Source organism: Pongo pygmaeus, chromosome 3, assembly GCF_028885625.2.
Source record: "Pongo pygmaeus isolate AG05252 chromosome 3, NHGRI_mPonPyg2-v2.0_pri, whole genome shotgun sequence".
Lineage (NCBI taxonomy): Eukaryota > Metazoa > Chordata > Mammalia > Primates > Hominidae > Pongo > Pongo pygmaeus.
In genome coordinates this window covers 151,276,117-151,298,609 of record NC_072376.2, presented here as the reverse complement: position 1 = coordinate 151,298,609, position 22,493 = coordinate 151,276,117, and the positions used below count along the sequence as shown (strand labels likewise).

Below are 22,493 nucleotides of genomic sequence, written 5' to 3'. Positions count from 1 at the left end.
TGGTCTGAATTGCACGGAAGTACTAAGTAGCGAATAATGTGAGCTGATATGGTTGAGTAAAGCACACATTAGGGAATCAATTTAAGTCTAGCATGTAACTGGAGGGGTTGAGATTGAGGAGGACTGCTATTGTACATGTATGTAAAATATTTTTAATAGTACGAAATAGCATTTTGACTCAATGGTTTGGACATACGCAATTACATAAGCTCAAATAAAGTTATAGTAGTATATTGGCAGGAAAAAGAAAAGATGTTATCTGATGAAATTTAAAAAGGATAAAGTAACTATTATTCCTCTTCTCTTAAGAGGAGTTCACATAGCTCTTGGCATGTAATGGATGGAAATTATGATCAATGGGACCATGAGCTATGCAGTGGGTGGTAGTGCATGTTATAGGGATGTGATCATGAACATTCCACATCTCAAGAATGATTGCAAATTGTTCTCATTTAATCTTAGCTTTTATGTGTGCAGCTAATTATTTTCCTGTAAGAAATAGGTGCTAAGAAAGTTAGTTGTCTGCATGAGTCATGTGCAGTAAAACCACTTTCTCCTTTTTACCTTTTATCATTTTAAATGTATTCAACATTTCTTAACACAATTATTGCATTCTTTAAGTTTTTTAGCCTTCCATGTTTGCTATTTTATGCTTGTTTTTGGTCATTTTATTCTCATCTGAATTCACCTGCAAAACAATTTGGTGAAGGATATCAAATTGGTCTGGTGCGGTGGCTCACGCCTGTAATCCCAGCACTTTGGGAGGCCGAGGTGAGCAGATCACGAGGTCAGGAGATAGAGACCATCCTGGCTAACACGGTGAAACCCCGTCTCTACTAAAAATACAAAAAATTAGCCGTGCATGGTGGCGGGCGTCTGTAGTCCCAGCTACTCGGGAGGCTGAGGCAGGAGAATGGCATGAACCCGGGAGGCGGAGCTTGCAGTGAGCCAAGATCGCGCCACTGCACTCCAGACTGGGCGACAGAGCAAGACTCCATCTCAAAAAAAAAAAAAAAAACAAAGATATCAAATTAACCACTTTTATTATGTATCTCCAAAAATTATCTGGAGAGATAGCTATTTATACTACAGCCTAATTTTAGTTTTCTGAATGACTTATTTATTTCAGTGATTATGCTTTTGGGTTGATTACTCATGGTCACACTATATATTAATGAGCCAATAATAGCATATGACTTGTAATAAAGCTCATCTGGCTTCCCTCACCAAGAAAACAACAGAGAAGATAGAAGAAAACAACACAGAAGAAAGAAGAAGTAATGTATGCTTCTTATTTTAACCCTTAAGAATAAAATTTCTGATTATAGATGTGGTTGGTATGCATTTGCTTTAATAGAACTATTGTCATTCTACTCTCACAATTATGTATGTAAATAAATATGGAGCTATTTCAGCTTAAGTCTTGACTGAGGCCCTAATATAATAGATGCTAACAATACCCGTCTTCCAAAAGGAGGTGCTGTTAATTGCATTTTAATAAAACTGATGAAAAATGTGATGAAAAAATACTTATTGCATTTAAAAAGCCTGTAATAGTTAGTCTGTAGTCCCTCAAGAAGACTCCAGAAATTAACAATTGGAAACATACAATTCCAATCTTGGAAAATGATCATGAAAAGAGCCTTAAACCAGAAAGTGAAAATCCCTCAAGTTTAATGACATTGTAGATCTTCTAGAAGTATTCTTTTCCTTTCTTGGGTGAAAGGTGATTATTTGAATTTCTAATAAAAACTCACCGAAGTCAGAGAGGAATAATGCCTCAGGTGTCAGCTTGAGGGTCCAGTGGCAGTAGAGCACAGGGCTGCCATTGGGTTGGTCGACATATGTGATGGATGAAATTGTGAGAGTCAAGATAAGAGACAAAGACACATAGGAAAAAAATGGACACGTGATGGCAGAAGCAGAGGTTGGCATGATGCACCTGTAAGGCAAGGAATGCCGACAAGCACCAGAAGCTAGGGGAGGCAAAGATTCTCCCCTACAGGGTTCAGAGGGAGCATGGCCCTGACATCCTCTTGATTTTGGATTACCAGACTCCAGAACCATGAGACAATAAATAACTTTCCGTTGTTTGAAGCCACCCAGTTTGTGCTACTTTGTTACAGCAGCCCTAGGAAAGTAATACAGAATGTAGTTAGGCTCCAAGTGATATAAAACATAGGAGGTTTTCTTTGGTCAGATTGTGAGATATATGAGAGGAAGAAATAGTGCTCGAGGGTCATTTCAGATCTCCTTCAAATGGACTACTTGGCGGTACAAGGAAAACTCAACAAAAAGGTGTTGAAAGTATACAGCTAGATACCCAAGAAGAGAAGAGTTCTGACTAATGCTCTAGGTAGTGCTTCCATTGAGGGCTGCTAGTTAAAGATTTTCATGATTTTCTCAGAACTTCAAGTATAATAAAATAATAAAAAAAAACGATTTTCATGATTTTCTATGATGAGGTTTTCCCAAGAACCCATGAATATTTTCATAAGAGGAAGGATCTGCTTTAAACCTCAACACAACCATATCAGGGCCCAAGTAAAAACTCTCCTGCCTTTTTGTGTACTTTACATCCTCTGTTTAGATCCTGGAGAGGTAACAAATCCACAGTAGCAAGCTGAAGGAGGAGATGCTGAAGCACAAAGAGGATAAAAGGGAAGAAGGCAATCAATTCCTTCTCTCTTCCCACACTGTAGGTGGTCAATGTTAATCAGGAGTGAAGCTTTAACACTGAATTATATCCAGGGTTGGTATTACATTGGGCAGAACATACTCAGTGTTCCAGAATAGCTTGGGAGAGTAAAGACTTCTTACTTTTTTGAGTTTGACCAGAAAAATCATGGGACCTTCCCTAGATTCCGTATAAACTGGGGATGTGGGAGGCAGTGAAGGGTGGAATAATCACCTGTGAATTGATATGTAAAGGCAGATTTGATAAATGAATAAAATTATTTTCCATTCCACCTTATGAGTCTTGTTCATTCAAAATATTAGAAACACTAAACATTTTATACAAAAAGCTCCTTTTAGACATTATTTTATTCTATTCTTATGAGAGGCCTATGAAGTGCACAGATACTGTTGATGAATAGAAAGAGGTGTGGACAGACTTGCACACACTTTGACATGGGGATATTATTCCTCTCTGATTTCAGTCATAGTGATTATAGGTATTTTCTCCTTGCCATTAGTAAACATGTTATCTTTGAAAATGTTAGATTTTTTATTAGAAATTCAAATAATCACCTTTCATCCAAGAAAGGAAAAAAACACTTCTAGAAGATCTACAATGTCATTAAACTTGAGGGATTCTCACTTTCTGGTTTAAGGTTCTTTTTGTGATCATTTTCTAAGATTGGAATTGTATGTTTCTGATTAATTTTTGGAGTCCTCTTGAGCGAATACAAACTACCAACTACCACATGCTTTTTAAATGCGGTATTTTTTTCATCACAGTTTTAATCAGCATTATTGAAATGCAATTGACAGCACATATTGAAAACGTACAATTTGATGAATCTTGACATAGACAGTCATCTTTGAAACCATCATCACAATAATAAACATAGCCATTAATTTTCAAAAATTTTCTCATGCCCCTTTGTAATCTCCTCCCCACCCCCAAACACAACACTTCTCTCTGTGAGAAGGTTTTTTAAATTTCAGCTTTCATTTCTTTAGTATATATGAGGCTATATACTAAAGTATATGAGACTATGCAAGCTATTTCTTCTTCAGTAAGTGTTGTTTGTTTTTCAAGGAAATTGTTCATTTTGTCTGTCATCAAATTTATTACCATAAGGTTATTAATAATATCCCTTTATAATTCTTTTAATATCTGTACAATCTGTAATGATGTCACCTCTCTCATTTCAGATATTAGTAATTTCTGTGTTTTCTCTTTTTTTGTGATCAGTGTGGTTAGTAGTTTATTGATTTTATTGATCAATAATAACCGCATTTTGGTTTTCATAATTTATGTTCTTCGTTGTTTCTTTGTTTACTATTTTCTTAATTTTCACTCTGATCTTTGTTATTTCCCTTTCTATACTTAAAGACTTAATTTTCTTTTCTTTTTTTTAAGGTGAAACCTAAGACCTTTCTTCTTTTCTAATGTAGGCATATTCATGCTATAAGTTTCTCTCATACATTTCTTTGGCCATATTTGACAATTTTTGATATGTGTATTTTCATTTTCATTTATTACAAAATACTTTCTAACTTTACTTTGATTTCTTCTTTGATCAATAGGTTATTTAGTAGAGGGTTATTCAGTTTCCAAATATTTGGGGATTTTCTAGGGATCTTTCTGTTTTTGATTTTGAATTTAATTTTATTGTGGCCAGAAACAATACGTGGTATGATTTGAACCTTTTTTAGTTCTGTCAGTCTGTTCTCTTCCTACACCATGACCTGCAAATTCACTTTAGGAAGTGAGCTGGAGCATGGGAGGCATTGTTTCCCACATTTTAGCGATCACTGTCCTTTGTTGCCTGATGGCCAATGTCTTAAGCACTGTTGTTTTCTATATTTGGTTCAGATTTTCAGTTGTTTCAGGTAGGAAGGTAAATCTGGTCCCTGCTGCTCTATCTTGTTTAGAAGCACAAGTTTATATTTAGGTGAAATGTTATTTTTATGTGCTTTCAGTGAAGCTGCTATATAGGAATTCTTGATTCAGGTCTGTGTTTGTAAACAAAACAGTGGCAAAGTAACAGGAAGAATCCATAGAAAGTGGGCAAAGTATATGCTTGGTTATCGTCTGCCAGGAGGAGTCTGGAGTTTGGGGAAAAAAAGACATAGTGAGATTTACCAAGTGTACAAAATCAGACCGCAAAATGGTTAATAATAATAATTAGACTTCTAAGGACACCATGAATACAAGACTGTAGTTGATTGCAGAAATACAGTAATATAATAGGCAAGCTCAAATGGAGACAAAGGAAGCCTAGGGTTCTAGTTTTTGCATGGACACTGTGAGATATTGGCAAGTGACCTAACCCATCTAAGTATTATTATTACAAATAACATGGTGAATTGGAATTAGATTTCTGGACAGCATTCACAGAAATTCTGATCTAACAAATTTGAAGTGGGGCCTTCAAATCTCTATTTTTGTTAAGTTTTATACAGGTTATATTGATGCAAAACTAGTTTGGGAGTCTGCTGATAAGATGAGCTCTTACATGGCTTTTCAGCCCTAGCCTTACCCATATTTAACTTTTAGTAATGATAATACTAGCTAGCGTTTGTTGGACACTGCATATGTACTGTCTTGGGTGCCTTACATACATGTCCTCTAGTCCCCTAGTCTTACATAGCAGATCTTATTATCCTCATTTTCTGAAAGAAGATTGATATTTCTTTTTTAGGATGGCCTAGGAATGTGCCCAAGGCCACATATAGAGTCTGCCTAAAAACATAAATTTTATTTGTGACCTGGCACCAAAACTGTGCTTTTTCTATTTAATCATGTTACCTATCAAAAGACTAGTCTGTATATCCTTAATTTTTTAATATTATTGGTTCATGTCAGTCCAGTTTGTCAAAAGTAAAATATTATTTTGTAAGAAAGGGTCTTAAATATTGTAGAGAAGCATAAACAGAAGTGTTCTACAGATAATGGAAAAATAATTTAAAAATACTAGTACTTTATTGAACACTTATTTACACTAGGCTAAGGGCTGTATTACATTATTTATTTCAGTGATTTTTATGTGTTTCTTGGGGACAATTTCTATATATTATCTATATATGTCCATTATCTATATATTATAAATCGAATGTATTGACTTAAGCCCTTTATAATACCTTTAAAATATGATACTTCATGTCCATAGATGTCCATTATCTATATATTATAAATCAAATGAATGTATTGACTTAAGCCCTTTATAATACCTTTAAAATATGATACTTCATGTCCATAGGTAATTTATATGTGCTTACTATTTTCATGTATATCTTCCCTTTGAGCCTCTTCCACTTATCATCTCTTTATTTTTTTTCTATTAGTTTCTTTCATTCTATTGTCATTTTTTCCCTTTTTATAATTCAAGGCAGTGCTTAAGAGAAGTCCCCTCTATGTGTTTTTTTCTTGTTTTCAATTTTAAAACACTTGATATTGTTATTTCATATCAGAAATGGGTAGAGACATTCATACCATCCAGGTGTGAAGAAATTGAGAGAAAGTTATATGGATCAGGCATAAAGACATTGCTGTGAACCCTGCGATTCAGGTGAAATAGAAAATATTTATATTTCAGAAGTTTTACCAAGATTTGAAGGAAGAATAAAACTAATAAAAATGAAAACTTTTTATGTCCTGGCCAGATCTTTCATAAATATTTGTAATATTTATTTGTAAAGTACTTTGAGTATTTGGGGCAATGCTTTGGATTGAGGTCACCGATTTAAATTCTGTCCATTCCCTCTCTTTCCTACCAGTTGCCTTTGTCTCCCCTCTCCCTCTATTTAATTGGAGCTTTTCCCAAACTTGAGCTGATCTGAATGGAGTTACAAAGTGAAATTAACTAATTCCCCTGAAAGAAGTAGGGGTAGCAATACTTTAGAAAGCTTATTAATTCCTCTTTTCACTCTGCCTCCCTGCTCTGCTCTCAGACCTCACTTGGAACCCCTGGAGAAGGAAAATTAACAAGCCCCCTGAAGCTGAACCACTACAGCCTTTCAAGGGAATTGGCTAATTTCACTTTGCTGCTCCATTTGGAGCAGCTGGGGGTACTGGTCTTGAGGGAAATAATAGGACCTAGTGCTTGACATCCTTTACATTTTTAAATAAAATTCTACTAAGTTTTCTCAACAAACTAAAAAATGGTGTTCACCATATGCCTACATCACTGGTTTATATACTGAAACAAGCTATTCATACATCTTCCTCTACTTTCATTTCTTAATCCCGTTCGAACCTTCCAAATTCTTTTTGATCCCTGATACTAAATAACTTCTTTCCTAATGTCCAATGATTGTGTTTATCAGTAAGCAACAAATAGTTAAGTCATTTCTTTTTCTAGTGGAGTTCTGACTAGAATGCCCTCTGCCCCCACTTCCTTTTCAGAATCCAAGATACTTTCTTTGGTCCTTGTTTAGGATATTCAGTCCTGGTCTTTTAAAGCAGAAGTATTCTACATCATGCCTATTTCTATGCTTCACCCAGAGAGCATCACAGAAAAAATCAGATGGCCCCTGGTAGCTCTTGCAATCCTCTCATTCCTAAATTCTGTTAATGCTTCTGTAACATGACCACACTTTCAAATTTACAACCCATTCTTTTTCTAGGTTAACAAATTCATAGGACATTAACAGTTCCACACTGTACTCTGGGGGCATTTTAGCATTAATCTCTTTACATTCTGAGCCTTACCCATTTGAGTCTTCTCAGTTCCTCTCAAAGATATTTTAATGATGGAGCTTCATCTTTTGCCCTATGGTGACTAAATTTCTTCAGTTCCCATTTGTGTAGAAGTTTCATAAAAATCCTGCTCATAGTCTGAAATGAATTGCTTTTTGTAGAATGGCCCTTCAAGTAGTTCCAGACTAATGAGAGCAAACAAGATGGACTTGCAAAAGTTAACATTCAAAAATATATAATGTTTAAAGTAACTATCATATCACCCACAGGCACTCTGGACAATCAGAGGTAGATGCTTCTTTTTGATATTAATCACATATATTTCTGTGGATCATCAATTGCTGTTGCATGCTTTTGTGTTGTGAATGTATTAAAAAGTATTCTTTTTGAAAATAATGGAAAACTCCAGTTTTGACATCAGAGCCTCTGACAAGTGAATCTGTTCTCATTATCTCAACGTCTATCTTGGCTTGTAAAAATCCTGCGGGTTTATGATGCATCACGGTATCCTTCACTACCTCCTCTTGTTCTTAAACATAAAGCTGCCACTTATGCTAGAACAAGCTTGATAAAATTGTCTTATAGATCCAATCCATTTAAAGGGAACATTGCTGCCGACACTAACATCCTTTTGCCGCAGCTCTTCTCTGCCTGAGTTAGAATATTATGCTCGAGAGTTAGAAGGATGAAGTGCAGATATACTATATGCACAAAATTACCACTCACTCCTAAAGGGTTAGAGCCTTAAATATCAAGATATTCATTCTAATATGAACAGAGAAAAAGTGCTGTTTTTGCACTTTCTTAAATGAGGCCATAGACTTCAACCATCTACTATACTATCCTTAGTAAGTGGACAATAAGAAGAATAATAAACCGTGGTTCATTTTAGATGTTAACCCACATCCAAATACCTGAATGACCTTCTCTCAAAGCTGTTTTAAATAAATGGTGTATAAAATACACACCAAGAGAGTCATAACTGGCCAAGGTGATATTCGAGGCCTTATGGGAGGTACTCATTTCAAAAATTCCATGGTCTGTCACCTCTAATGATCTTTGGCTCTTCATTTAGCTGAGAGTTGGCTTTTTAATGAACAAATGCCCTAAGCAGTCTAGATGGCATTCTTATTATGGTCATATATTTTGGAAGTGTGATGGGGAAGAAATTGATATAAGAAAAAGGTGTCAGAGAAGGAAAAGAATACCCGAGAAATGGAGGGCATACATGTCCCCAACAAAGTGATAATAAATGTGGTGGGGTGGCAATGCCTGTGGTGGTGAATGCCGGCTGATGAATGAAGCCTCATATTTTGTACCCCCAAAATTTAAGGATTCTGGATGTATCCAAGTGTTTGTTGTATATAAGTCTGATAGGCACAGTCTAGCCCATAATCAGTGTGCATGTATTTTTTTTATATTATAGAAATTTGGATGTTCCCTGGGGTTATAAAATAATTCTGGGGTCTTCTGAGGTATTCCAGGGAGTGTGGGACCAAGTAAACTGCCCCTAAACCTCTTGGAATGTCTTGAATTCTTGTAGTTAAGAAAGGAAGAGGAAAAACTGTATAAATAATTTGCCAGATTTCCACTAGTTATCTTGGCCTGAGAATTGTCCCCTTGGAGGTAGTCCTGGTGGAGTTTAGAGCACCCTTTTTTTTCCAACCTCAACAGTCTCAGAAGCTTCTGGACCATAATGGAATCCTGTTAAGAGTTAAATATAAGTATCTCAGCCAGTGTCATGGGCTTCTAAATCAGGCAACAAGAGGATATTCAAGTATCATTACCTCTAACTCAATTAACCTGGGTCATGAAGCTCAGGGACATTTGATTATCTTCGGTGATTGATTGTGGCTCCTAAATGGCTCTATTCTATATGGAAGCAACTGTTCCTTACATTTGAAACAAAATATTTGAAACTAAGGTTTATATTAGCTCCTGTAAGCACACTTGCAAAATTATATTTGATAAATCTTTGGGTTTTGAAGCCACGTACCATTTTAAAGCATATTGTGTCAAATGACATGGTTCCAGTTATACCTGGAGGAATTATTGGCTTTTTGTCATCAAACAAAGATATTTGCTTTTGTACTATATAGGGACTCTGGACTAATCAAGAAGCACAAATGACATGTAATAATTGCTTTAATATAATTCTATGTGACTTACTTGTCACCCATGTATAGAGTAGACTTGCGTGTATATTTTCAGCATATTAAACTTGCTTCCAGTATCTTTTAGATTTTTTTTAAATTGCAGAATGTTTTTATTAATTTAGATGACTGGGAGCTAAAGAAAGGTAGCTTCTGGAAATTCCTTTCCGTATATAAGTCTCTAGATTCAAATAGTATTTATCAAGTTAATGTTATATATCAACTTCAGAACCTTGCCATTTCATTTATTTACAGTGAGACATGAGTAGATAGAAATAGCCATATACTTTGTTTTTCATTCTGATATGTGTTTAAAACCTGATGTCAGAAAGATGAAATCAGTTTCTGACAAGGGTATTGACCAGGGTATCTGTAATTCACAAGTGATGAGAAGGGAAGAGTTAATGGGATTTTTTAATATGCTGAATAGGGCTTTTCTGCTGAATAGCACTACATTGTCTGAGAGAAACAGCTCTTGAATATTAAAAGAGAAGCCTTTGGTCTTGTCCTGTTGCCATGGAAGGAGAGAAAGTGATTTTAGAAAAACAAACAGGAAAAGTCTTGAAGAAATTAGATAGATTTGAAAACAATTTGCCTGGTGGTATTCCTTTTGCCCAAACTGTATATATGTGTAGGAGGAGGACAGGGCAAATAATGCATCCTTCCATTGTTTTGAAGACAGAGTAAAGCTCTATTGCTGTCCTTGAGACAGTGCAGGATGGGGGTGCTAAGGCAGGATGAAACTAGTATGTAGCTAGTATACACATTGGGACTGTCCTTTCGTTGGGCATTCGTAGGTGCACTTACTGCACCACCTTAGAGGCAGCACAAGCTACTTTTTGCTTTTACGTGGCCATATTTTTGTCATAGGAAAGTAAATTTTAAAAATTATTTTATCTCCATGGATTGGAAATCTTTCTTTATGTTATGCTCCATTAAAAAATAAAAACAAGTTCAAAGTCTCAGTGCTTTACAACAGTAACAGTTTATTTCCTACTCTGTCAATGTAGGTTCTAGGAGAGCTGTGGGTCTGCCTCACATATCTTCCTTATTTGGTGATTGAGACTGGAGGAAAGAGCCTTATCTTAGTCTTGTGGCAAAAGGAAAGAATAGTGACAGAGCCATGAGATGGCTCTTGAAGCCATCTACCCAGAGGCAGCAGATATCACTTTTACTCACATTGCATTGGCCATAGCAATTTACATGGCCAAGTGTGATGTAAATGACCTCCTCAGATCATGGAGTATGCCTTTCCCAAAGAGAAGCATTTCAAGTCACATGTCAACAGATAGAGGCATATAATCTTCTTTTAGGAAGGAGAATGAAAATACATAATTGAGATAAATAATGCCATCCTCATCACCCTTGATAGGTTTTGAAGGCTTATGGAAATAAAATGTGATACATTGGAGGCTGTAGATCTTGCTTCTTAAGTGTATAAGGAGATGGGCTAGCAGTGATTCCCATGGTTTAGAGTTCCTGAGGATCACCTAAATAAGTTGTTAAAAATGTAGGTTCTCTCAGCCCAATGCTCATCATTCATCATTCAAAGAGTAGACAAAGAAATTATTTTATACACACACACACACACACACACACACACACCATGGGATACTATTCAGTCATAAAAATGAATGAAATAATGGCATTTGAAGCAACCTGGTTGGAACTGAAGACCGTTACTCTAAGTGAAGTAACTCAGGAATGGAAAACCAAACATCACATGTTCTCACTTACAAGTGGGAGCTAAGCTATGAGGATGCAAAGGCATAAGAATGATACAATGTACTTTGGGGACTCGAGGGAAAGGGTGGGAGGGGGTGAGAGATAAAAGACTACACATTGGGTACAGGGTACACTGCTTGGGTGATGGTTGTACCATAATCTTAGAAATCACCACTAGAGAACCTAGTCATGTAACCAAATACCACATGTTCCCAAAACCCCATTGGAAAAAAAAAGAAATAAAAGGAGGAAAAATTTAAAACAAAACAGTCCTGTTCTAGAAGAAGGAATATGAAGCATAACTAAACTAGTGCTTACGCATGAACATTTGGGTGATAAAATTACAAAGAAAATAAAGACTTGATTACCATAAAGATCAGGACTGTGATTACTTTTGAAAAGAGGGAAGGGACTGTGATTAGGATAGATGGATGGAAAAATTATATTTTTTAAACCTAGCTGTGGTTATAAGGGTATTTGATTTGTTTTATGTAGTCTTCTATATCTGTTAGATTTTACAAAAAAAATTTTTTTTAAACACTGAGAAAAAAACAGCAGGTTCTCTGACACAAGACAAGGATGCTCTCGCTCACCACTTCTATTCAACATCGTATTGGAAGTCTAAGCTAGAGCAATAAGGCAAGACAAAGAAATAAAGCGCATCCAAATAAGAAGAGAGGAAGTCAAACTATCCCTGTTAGTAGACGACATGATGCTATATCTATAAAACTCCATAGTCTTCAGCTGATAAACAATTTCACCAAAGTTTCATGACACAAATTCGATGTACTAAAATCACTAGCATTCTTATACACCAACAACAGCCAAACTGAGAACTAATTCAGGAAGGCAATTCCATTCACAACTGACAACTGCCATAAAAAAAAAATACCTAGGACTACAGATAACCATGGAGATAAAAGGTCTCTACAATAAGAATTACAAAACACTGTCAAATAAATCAGAGGAGACACAAACAAATGGAAAAACATCCCATGCTCGTGGATAGGAAGAATCAATATCCTTAAAATGGCCATACTGCCCAAAGCAATTTATAGATTCAATGCTATTCTTATCAAACTACCAACAACATTCTTCAGAGAACTAGAAAAAAAATTTTAATTCATATGGAACCAAAAAAGAACCCTAATAGCCAATGCAATCCTAAGCAAGAAGAACAAAGCTGGATGCATCACACTACCTGACTTCAAACTATACTACAGGGCTACAGTAACCAGAACAGCATGATACTGGTACAAAAACAGGCACATAGACCAATGGAGCAGAATAGAGAGCCCCAAAACAAGGCCACAGATCTACAGCCATCTGATTTTCAACAAAGCTGGCAAAAACAAGCGATGGAGAAAAGACTCCATATTCAATAAATGGTGCTGGGATAACTGGCTAGCCATATGCAGAAAATTGAAACTGGATCCCTTCCTTAAACCATATGCAAAAATTCACTCAAGATGGATTAAAGACTTAAATGTAAAACCCAAAACTCTAAAAACCCTAGTGTCTTCTAGGGTTTTCTTATAGTTTCTTCTAGATTTTCTTATCTAGGCAATACCAATCAGGACACAAGCATGGGCAAAGATTTCATGACAAAGGCACCAAAAGCAATCCCAACAAAAGCAAAAATTTAAAAATGGGATCTAATTAAATTTAAGAGCTTCTGCACAGGAAGAGAAACTGTTAACAAACAGACAACCTACAGAATGGGAAGAAAATACTTGTAAACTATGCATCTGACAAAGGTCTAATATCCAGCATCTATAAGGAACTAAGACAAATTTACCAAAGAAAAACAACCCCATTAAAAAGTGGGCAAAGGATATGAACAGACACTTTTTTTTTTTTAATAAAAAACACACATGTGGTCAACAAGCACTGAAAAAAGGCTCAATATCACTGATCATTAGAGAAATGCAAATCAAAACCACCTCACACAAGTCAGAATGCTGTTGATAAAAAGTCAAAAAGTTACTGTTGCTGACAAGGTTACAGAGAAAAGGAAACACTTGTACACTGTTGGTGGGAATGTAAGTTACTTTCTTTAACCATTGTGGAAAGCAGTATGGTGATTTCTCAAAGGGCTAAAATCATTCTACCGTAAAGACACATGCACATGAATGTTTTTTTTTTTTTTTTTTTTCTTTTTGAGGTGGAGTCTTGCTTCATCACCAGGCTGGAGTGCAGTGGCGCAATCTTGGCTCACTGCAACCTCTGCTTCCCGGGTTCAAGAAATTCTACTGCCTCAGCCTCCAGAGTAGCTGGGACTACAAGCACACACCACCATGCCCAGCTAACTTTTGTATTTTTAGTAGAGACGGGGTTTCACCATGTTGGCCAGGATGGTCTCAATTTCTTGACCTCGTGATCCACCCGCCTCGGCCTCCCAAAGTGCTGGGATTACAGGTGTGAGCCGCTGCGCCCGGTCACGAATGTTTATTTAAGCATGATTCACAGCAGCAAAAATACAGAATCAACCTAAATGCTCATCAGTGACAGATTGGATAAAGAAAATGTGGTAGATATACACCATGGAATATGACGCAGCTATAAAAAAAACAACAACAACAAGATCATGTGTTTTTGTGGGAACATGGACGGAGCTGGAGGCTATTTGCCTTAGCAAACTAACAGAGGAACAGAAAACCAAATACTACATGTTCTCACTTATAAGTGAGAGATAATGATGAGAACTCATGAACATAAAGGGAACAACAGACACTGGGGTCTGCTTGAGCATGGAGGGTTGAAGGAGGGAGAGGAGCAGAAAAAGTAACTATTGGGTACTAGGCTTAATATATGGGTGATGAAATAATCTGTACAACAAACCCCTGTGACATGCATGAGCTTACCTATATAACAAACCTTCACATGTACCCCTGAAACTAAAATAAAAGTTATAAAAATGCAGATTCTCAATATCACCTCTCTTCCATCTCACCCCGACTCTCACTTCTAATATGGTAGTTTGCACTGAGGTCCAGGAATCTGCATTTGAAGAAGTTTCTTGGCAACAGTTTCTGAAACACTGATCCAGATAAGCTCTGTCTTCAGTCATGTGGTTGTGCTGTAAGAAAAATAGTATCCAGAGAAATAGTTTCTATGAATTCCCAATCCTCAGCTTTCAATATTTCATAGTCCATATATTTTGGTATCCATTTTATTCTTCTCTCTTCTCACTCATGGTAAAAGGAGAATAGAAAAGTAACACAAGTCCAGATATGTTATAAAAGAGGATTAATATTATCAAGAGGGGAGTTTATTTGTCCTCCTGTAAACATTCTACCCTAGAGAATTAGAAACACACTGGGGAGTAGATTCCTTCCAAAGACCGTAAGATCAGTTATCTGTGCATTCGTTTTCACCGTTTCAGGATGCAAAGTAATCAAAAAAGACAACCTCTCTGGTCTCAAGCCAGCTGGGACACTACCAGGATGTGACTGGAATTCTTTAAGGAGGACAGATAGGTATCAAAGGAGAAAAGAAGAAGAAGGGGAGGAAGAAGAGGAGGAGGGGGAGGAAAGAGGAGGAGGAGAAAGGGGCAGCGAAGGGAGATGGGGAGGAACAATGTAGAACAGTTCTCTGGGTGGCCTTGGACCAGCCCTATTGTCCTCCCTTTTCTCATTTCTAGTTCTCAAGAACAGCTGTAGAATGTTCTGGGAATGCAACATTCTGAGATAAGGAGGGCTGGCTGGAACAGCCTGAGCTGTGTTCTGGGACCCCGCTTTACTGAAATAAGATAACCTTCAATATTTTAGCCCAGCAAATCTCATTGCCCCACGGCATAAAACCCAGGGTGAGAGGCTTTCTGGGGTCCCTCAGCTGATACAAGTGGGGTATGCATGGAGGGCACTCCATCTATCCTGGATGCCCTTGCATCCAGGAGCCTTGCAGACTGGCTTACAATTTCTTGAGCCTTGCAGACTGGCTTACAATGTGTCACAGGCTTCTGTTGTCTTGCTGCCTATCTGTAAGTAGTAAAAAGTCTCTTCATGCAGCTTGTTGTATGCACAGGTGTTTTCTCTCACTGGACTCAAACAAGTTGGTAACCAGCGCACAGTGAACCAGCTTCACAGCAAGAGGAGAAGGAATTCCAGGTAGATCGACCTTCTATTCCTCTGGGTATAACTGTGATCCGCTGTGAGGAATATTATTATATTATTTTTGGCAGTGGGCCACACTGGTACACCATTTGGGATGTGGTTGGGGGTAGGCTTAGAAATTCAGAGTGGAGCATAGTATTAAACTTATGTTAAGAATCAGGATGGGAATTGTCTACTATTTTGATTCTATTAATACCAGGAACCTGAAGATAACAGGACCTTGCCATGCCAGTTACTATTTCTCATTGTAGTGTTTCTTCTGAGCAGTAACTCTAAGGAATTGGCCAAGCATCACCTTGTTCCTTGTGCTGGGAGGGAGAGGGGCTGGGAGGGAGAGAGCAATGGCATTCCTGCTGTGAGGAAAGGGGCAGAAGCATCAACTCCCTTGCATTGTTGTCTTACGTGGAAAGTATTCTGTTTCCTACTTTTTTCACTTCACATTGTGTCTTTTGCATTTTTTCTTCTTGCTACAATGTATTTAAAACTAACATTTACATTCACTAAATTTATGCAATACTCCACCTAGTTAGTATATTTTTTCTGCCATTTCCCCATTATTTCGTATTTAAAATATTCACAATACTTGATATTAAAAAATAAACCTAAAATAAACGTTTTCACGAAAGCTTTTGTCTCCCCAAACCCAGTTCTCTAACATAAATTCTTATTTAATTCCTATGTTTAATGGAAAAATCCTTTTAAAATATGTGATTTTTTTATTTTTAACATTTTAATTTACATGGGGCTAGATTTCTGTTCTTTCTCACTCACACTATCTCCCCTTACTTTTATTCTTAATTCTGTTTCTTGAGATGGAAAGAGGGAAAAGGGGCGAAGTGAGATCTAGGGGCACACCCTGAAAAGTCAAAGGTAATTTAAATTTTTCTCAGAGCCATTTCTTTACAATGAAATGAGCAAATGGAAATGAAATAAGCAAAAACAAAATAAGAAGAAATCATTAAAAGCAAAGACACAAAAATTCTAAATTAATAGCTTTCTTAACGATTTTTTTTAAGTAGAAAAATTCAAAGCTAGAGTGACTGAACTTTCAATTATGTGGAAGGCTTTAGAGCAGTGGTTCTCAGCCTGGGTGTGTGCCACACTGATATGTTTGGAATGGTGTGGGAAACAGGATCACGCAGAGAGTGGGGTTAGGAACTAAGCCTAATTTTGAAACTCTTACTCAAATTGCAGCTTAACCATCAAAACCTGGGGATCCTCATCACAATAGTGTGCATAAAAACATAAGTCTTACTGATTAAAAAGAAATTAAGAACACTGAAAGGATGAAATTAAAAATACTGGCAGCTCTCGATTTGCTAATTCATATGTATCAATTTCAGTTACCATGGTTTAGTTGAATAACACCAGTCCCTGAATAACATGGTTCACGTTTCATTAACTATGGTATATTAACTGCAATTTCATGAAGTTCTAACCTCACTGAGAGCACTTCAGTTCAGAAATCACTAAATAAATATCAGATGCACATCATGATGAGTGACGGATCACCTCAGTATGGCTACTGCACATCTGTTACTCAGTTACCACCCAGCAAAGCATGTAATTGTGTTGCCTCCATGTCTTCCCATGATAAACTCACGTGACATTTTACAAAACGGATGATTAAAAGAAGGAATTGTGCAACAGACGAAAGTGCAGCCAAGAAGCCAAAAGCAATAATGCTGGATGTGAAATTAGATCCAATAAGAAGACAGCTGACTATGGAATATTGACACTGCTGTCATTTCAGTTTCTAGGTATGAGGCCACAGAAATTTACTAAAAGAGAACATAAATGAGAAAGGTAGTTGTGATGAACAGAATGAAGATGTCCTAGAGGAAGTAATGCTGGCAGAAAATTTTCACATTAGAAAAAACTCTTGGAGGTGTTTCAAGACACTGAAAGAATGAAGAATACAATGCGGGAAGCTGATCTGAACTTAGAAAAGCGTATGATAATTCGCCAGTGCGTAAAGAAAGATGGTGCTCCACATTGTTAGTTACATGACAAGGAGGCAAGCATGGTTTAAACTACTTTTGATAAGTTTTTATGAAAAGTAACTTTAGTTTTAAACATTTCTCATGTTTTAAGTTATATTGTACTAGGTATTAGTTTTACTATTTTTATTTGCTTGTACCTTTGTCAGTGACAGCAAGAAAGATTTTGATGTTTTGGCAAAACTTTTTAAAGGCCAAGTCCCAATCATTAGTTTTCTCATTGATTGTTAAAATTGCTTTGCACAATCATCTTTGCAGTCCCACACTATTGTGCTTGTACTGAGGATTATCTGTACCTTATTTACTGTTACATAGTAACTTCAATACTGTCTCATTTAGTCTTCACAATAACTTGCTGAATGAAGCATGCATTATTATTTGTATTTAACAGAAAAGAGAGACTTTAGAGAAATCAAGAAATATGTTTAAGTTTACACTTACTCTTGGCTGAGCTGTGGTCCTGCAGTTGTCCCGTATTCTCTCTTCACTACAACGCTGCAGAGACTTATTCCCCTAAGCTGCCCTGTCTGTCAGACAAGCATACCATGCACGTTACATTCCCAGAGTTCCAGTTATATCCCCTCCCACCCAGGGGCTCCTCTATTTTGCAGGGTTCACTGTGGTCTCAATCTGGGTCTTGCCTTTGTAGATCAATCGCTCTTCTGTTTCTCTACTATTCAGGGCATATTGTTCTTGTTGTTTTAAAAACAACTGACTCTCTCTTTTCTAATGAAACTGATTTTGTGTTTTTCCACAAGGCCAGACTCTCCTTTCCTATGATCAAATAATTAAAAGTAATGAATTAATGGAAGAAGCTTGCTGACCCCTTCCAGTGACCATTAGAATCCCAAGACTTCATCCCAGTCCTTTTTCTTCCTCAATCATCAAGCCCATCACTTTTTTCTTCTTACATCTTGTGGATTTGTCTCTGCTCTCAATCTCTGTTTCTAGATATAAATTTAAACATTCATCATCTCTGCTGTAGTATATTCGTTTATTTTATAAATGCTGATAACACTATGTTCCAGACATTCTTTTAAGTGCTTTACAGCTTTACAAATATTAGTTTATTTAAAACCTCTTAACAGCTATATGAGGCAGATACTATATTATCATTCCCATTTATAATTGAGAAACTGAGACAGAGGCTTAAAGTAACTTTCCTAAATTCGCACACCTGGTAAGTGATAGACAAAGGATTTGAAACCAGGCAGTCTAACTGCAGAATCCATGCTTTAAGCACTGTTTTAGAATGTATCTCATTCATTCATACATTCATGCGTTTAACCATTTAGCAAACATTTATTAAGTGCTTATCGTATCAAATACTGTAATAGAGAAGAAAGAAATGTATAAAAAATAAGTGGAGAAATGTTTTATAGATTACATCACAGGTCAGGGTTAAAGTAAAGACACTAAGAAGTGAGCGGTCAAGTCTAAACAAGAAAGGCAGAGAAGAAATTTAAAATAGATGAGTCTTGAAATATGTGTGGGCAGTTACCTGGGAAACAGAACACTGCATTTTAAGGGCAAAAACATTTTAAAATAGAGGGAGGGCTGATAACAAAGGCATGGAGGCATGAATAAACTGGTATGTTTGAGCCACTTCCACGTGGTTGAAGCAAGCATTGAGGTAGGGTTTAAAGTGAGACGAAAGGTTGAAAACACAGGAAAGATCCAATGTGAGGGGCAAGGACTTGGTTCTGGCAATGAAACTTGAGTGTACATCTGACTCATGTGCTTCTGCCTGGGGCAACACAATTAGACTGTAGGAAGCTAAAACAAGGGAACTTGTATTCTAAACAAATCACCAAGTTTATTTTGTGGTAAAATAGTTTGAGAGCCACTGCTGCAGGTACGCCAGGCCTCCGTGATCTGGCTTCTGATTTGAGTACTCTGCAGAGCACTTCACAGAGAGCTTCATTTTGCACTATGGGAGATTGAGCTTTCCTCTTAACAGAACGAGTCCATTCTTATTCATTTCTCCATTGGAAAAACCAGTACTTGTGATGTGACTCCATGTTAAATTCCTTCTGTATAGAGAAGCATATCTTGGTTCGATTTTACATAATTTCACCATGCTAGGCGCTTTGAGTTATTGCAAAGATGAGAAAAAAATAGATTTGGCTTTTAGCAGCTTAACATCTAGTCATCCCCAATCTATTTTTCATATCTCATTATAAGAGTGTGATCATTTTAAAAATTTGCATAAGAGATCTTAAATAATATATGAACACTAAAGCTGACTAGCATTCTTAACGTTATACAGCGCATCCTGCATTCATGGATGGGAAAGGGGCATCACTATTTAATGGCTACAGAAGGTCTCCTGACTCTGGGCTCATGCAGTTTTCCACCACATCGTGTTCCTTCTCACCCCAGGTTAATTCCTTCTTTGATGCATATTCTTTCTTGAACATTCACATACAGTTTTCTATTTTCCAGAGCACTCTTTCCTCCTCCTTTTTACCTGTGAACTCCTACTAACCATTATAGCCTAAGCTTAGAAACACTTCTTCTGCCAAGCCCTTCCTGACCATCAAAGTTGTGGCTAAGTGCCCATTTTAGTAACCTGCTGTACTAGTACATTTTTACACTGCTATGAAGAACTACCTGAGACTGGGTAATTTATGAAGAAAAGAGGCTTAATAGACTCACAGTTCCACAGGCTTAACAAGAAGCATGACTAAGAGGCCTCGGGAAACTTAAAATCATGGCAGAAGGCAAAGAGGAAGTAAGTCCGTCTTACCACGGCAGAGCAGGAGAGAGACAGAGAGCAAATGTGGAAGTGCCACACACTTTCAAACAACCATAATTCCCGAAAACTCACTTACGAACATGAGAATAGCAAGGGGGAAGTCCGCCCTTGTGATCCAATCACCTCCCACCAGGTCCTTCCTCCAACACATGGGGATTACAATTTGAGATGAGACTTGGGTGGGGACACAGCCAAACCGTATCACCTGCAGTAACACTTTAATAAACAAATGTCTACCTGGATGTTTTCTCTACTAAACTGAAAACTCCTGCAAGATGGTGCTTTCCCTGATGTATACCCTGTTGTGTGCCCTGAGACTGCTAAGCATTTGTATTCCCAATGCCTAGCAGTCTCAGGACGCACAACAGGGTATACCTTGATGACTTAGGAATTAACGAATGGATGGATGATGGATCCTCTCTATTTCCTTTTATGAGGAAGAGATTAATTTGTACTTATTCCAATAAACCCACAACAGACTTGTATTTAGGGGCATTCATTCAGTTTCAAGGAGCTGCAACAGTTGAATATTCAGTGCTGCTTTTTGTGATAATATTTGACATTGAAGATTACATTCAAATTGATGTTGGTGTTTGTACAGGCATTTTTGAACATTAATCAAACAATGACAGGGGAAATATTGCTACAAGTTATGAAATTAAGTAGTTTAGGAATGATACAACCAAAGTAAGCAATAGAAACTCTAGTTTTTGTCCAGTGGGGGTGGGGGTTTGGGGAAGATATGAAACCTAGGCTACTCAATCTACTTTCAGCTTCTCATCTACTTCTAGAACCATAAAATACTAATGTATCTCATCTACTACATTTTATGTATAATATACTACATTTTATGTATCTCATCTACTTCTAGAACCATAAAATACTAATGTATAAGTCACTTTTAGAAATCCTTTATTTGACCTCCAAACAATTTAAGAATTGCTGTAATATCTGTGAAAAGTGGCCCTCTACCCAGTATTTTAATTCTTTGAAATAGTCTCTTTACTTTAGAATAATTAGAAAACTCAAAATAGTAATAGTAATATTAATAATCTTCTCTAAGGTTGTAATCTGGGCTGAGCACAGTGCTAGATGTCAAATATACATAATCTCATATAGCTTTCACAGCAATCGTATGAAAACAGTTATTACCCCCATTTTACTAAAAGGGAATAGCCAAGACTGAGAGAAGGCAAAAACATAAGTCCTCATCTGCTAGCAATGATTGGTGATGTGATTTTATATTATTGTCTCAATGACTGCAAAATCCAAAGCCTTTCTTATGAAATATACAAGTTCTCAAATAATGTATTGTTTATATTAAAATTTTTACTTCCCTAATTTTGTGTATTCATTTTAGTTTTGTCTTTTAGAGCAGCCCAGAAAAATCTCATCCCTCTTTTTCAGCACAGTCTTTCAGAAATTTGAAAATCGTTATTATATACCCTCTAAAACATTTTTACACGAATGGAATTAGTGCCTGTATAAAAGAGACCGCAGAGAAGTCTCCTGTTTCTTCTGCCATGTGAGGACACAGTGAAAAGACAGCCATCCATGAAGAGGACCCTCACCAGACACCAGATCTAGTGGCACTTTGGTCTTGGTCTTTTAAGACTCCAGGAGTGTGAGGAATAAAACACCCAGTCTGTGATATTTTGTTATGTGAGACTGAATGGAATAAGACAATGTTATGGACTGAATTGTTTCCCCTAAAAATTTATGTGTTGAAGACTTCACACTTGAGTACCTTAGAATGTGACCTTACTTGGTGATAGGGTGTTTACAGAGGTAATCAAGCTCAAGTAAGGTTATAAGGTGGAATTTAATCCTGCATGACAAATTTCCTTATAAAAAGGGGGAATTTCAACACAGAAACATGCATATAGGGAAGGTGATATGAAATTGCAGGGAGGACACCATCTACAAGCCTAGGAGACAGGCCTGGAACAGACAAAAGACCCTCCCCTCACAGCCTTCAGAAGGAACCAATCTTGTCAACATCTTGATTTCAGATAGCTAGCCTCCAGAACTGTGAGAAAAAACATTTCTGTTGTTTAAGTGAGCCGGTTTGTGATGGAACTTAGTTATGGCAGCCTTAGCAAATGAATACAACTACAGATTCTTCAGCTATCTTTTACAATACTTTGTTTCCCATTGGGTTTTCGCCACAGGCATTTTAATGTAGCAATACCCCATTTGAAATTTAATGTCAAGGCTAAACAGATGTAGTCTAACAAGTGAAAAGAAGAGAGAAATGGTTAGCTTAATTTCTCCTTTTTTCTAGTTACTGTTCGTCAACACACTATGAGTTGCATTGAGTTCAAACAGCTGAAACTTTGGATTCAGAGTGAGCTTCTGCTTTTCGGATTC

General features: G+C 36.9%; 2 long non-coding RNA genes across 6 annotated transcripts in view; one reads left to right on the top strand and one right to left on the bottom strand.

Moving 5' to 3' along the window:
• LOC129035676 (uncharacterized) overlaps window positions 1-17,943 on the bottom strand; it is a 120,056-nt gene extending 102,113 nt beyond the window's left edge. The window contains exon 1 of the long non-coding RNA XR_008502278.1: window positions 17,807-17,943. This is a non-coding gene — a long non-coding RNA (uncharacterized LOC129035676). The remainder of the gene's footprint in view (window positions 1-17,806) is intronic.
• Window positions 15,027-22,493, top strand: part of LOC129035675 (uncharacterized) — a 47,187-nt gene continuing 39,720 nt past the window's right edge. For 2 of the 5 annotated variants that reach the window (XR_008502276.1, XR_008502271.2), the window contains exon 1: window positions 15,027-15,359. This is a non-coding gene — a long non-coding RNA (uncharacterized LOC129035675). The remainder of the gene's footprint in view (window positions 15,360-22,493) is intronic. The other 3 variants (XR_008502270.2, XR_008502273.2, XR_008502274.1) reach the window with 2 other exon arrangements.